Raw genomic sequence first — 1,415 nt, forward strand, 5'->3', positions numbered from 1 at the left:
TCAGGATGGATGGTGAAGAGATTGAGATTATACACAGCTTTAGTTTGCTTGGCTCCACAGTCAGTACTCTCAGCACCAGTAGCCAGGAAATTAAAAGACATATTGCAATGGGAAAGTCTGCTGTTAGGGACCTCTCCAAAGTACTGAAGAGCAGTGGTGTCTCTCTGGAGACTAAGGTGCATTTGATACAAGCCATGGTCTTTGCTATCACTTGATATGCATCAGAGAGTTGGGCAGTGACTAAGGATGATAGAAGGAGAATTAATGCTTTTGAGCTGTGGTGCTGGAGAAGAGTATTGAGGGTACCATGGACTACGGAAAACAAACAGATGCATTCTGGGAAGGGTTAAACGGGGCCGCTCCCTGGAGGCAAGGATTCTGAGGGTCCGTCTAACATACGTTGGACATGTTGTAAGGAGGGACCGGTTCTTGGAGAGGGACATCATGCTTGGGAGGGCGCAGCGCAGGAGAGGAAGTCCCTCTATGAGGTGGATTGATTCAGTGGTTGGGATAATCGGGATGGGTGTGTTGTAGACGGTGCGATTGGCACAGGACAGAGCAGAGTTTAGGGCTGTTGTGCATAGGGTCGCTATGAGTCGCAAGCAATTCGATGGCACGTGACAACATAATAACATTGGTGAAATGAGGTGATCTGTCATGGAACATTTTGGATCAATCATATGGTCTATTTTGCCAGAGATGAAAAGGTGCGGAAAAACTGGATCATTTTCATAGTTTAAAAAGTTATTTCTAGATCCATCTTGGAATAATGTGCTGTGAGTGAAAGGATAATATCCATTTGCATACAAGGAAATCCAGTGAATACCACTATCAGAAAAATAAAAATGCTGCATTACATGTGTGTTTTATTATGTCAAACATTGCCAATACTAATAAATACATTGATATATTTTCTGGATCAAAATGAGTTTACAATAATAAACTTTCCATAATGAATAATGCCAACTTTTGCAAGAATAATCAACTAAAAATATAACAGAGTCATATTAATATAATTTACTACAAAAATGTCAGTGCCTTACAGATCCACTTACTATGTAAATCTGATAAGGAGAAAATATTTGAAGAACTTAATAAACTTGCTGAAATTTAAAGAAAAATATAAAATGTCTACATTGATTTTGAAAACAGTAAAAGATGAGAAATCACTCTATTATATAGTATTTGTTCTTTGACAGCCTAATGATAAGAAGCTGCACTACAATCCGAGGGAACATGTCTAACAGTAGCTCTGCAGGCAAAGGATGGCCAATCTCCTCCTGTGTTGTTGTTGGTGGTGCTGTTGTTATGTGCCATCGAGTTACTTGTGATTCACAGCGACCCTATGTACAAGAGCCCTAAATGCCGTTCTATCCTGTGCCAATCTCACCATCTCAAACACACTCATTCCCACC

Source organism: Elephantulus edwardii, unplaced genomic scaffold, assembly GCF_000299155.1.
Source record: "Elephantulus edwardii isolate Elephantulus edwardi_28Jun2011 unplaced genomic scaffold, EleEdw1.0 scaffold00021, whole genome shotgun sequence".
Taxonomy (NCBI): Eukaryota; Metazoa; Chordata; class Mammalia; order Macroscelidea; family Macroscelididae; genus Elephantulus; species Elephantulus edwardii.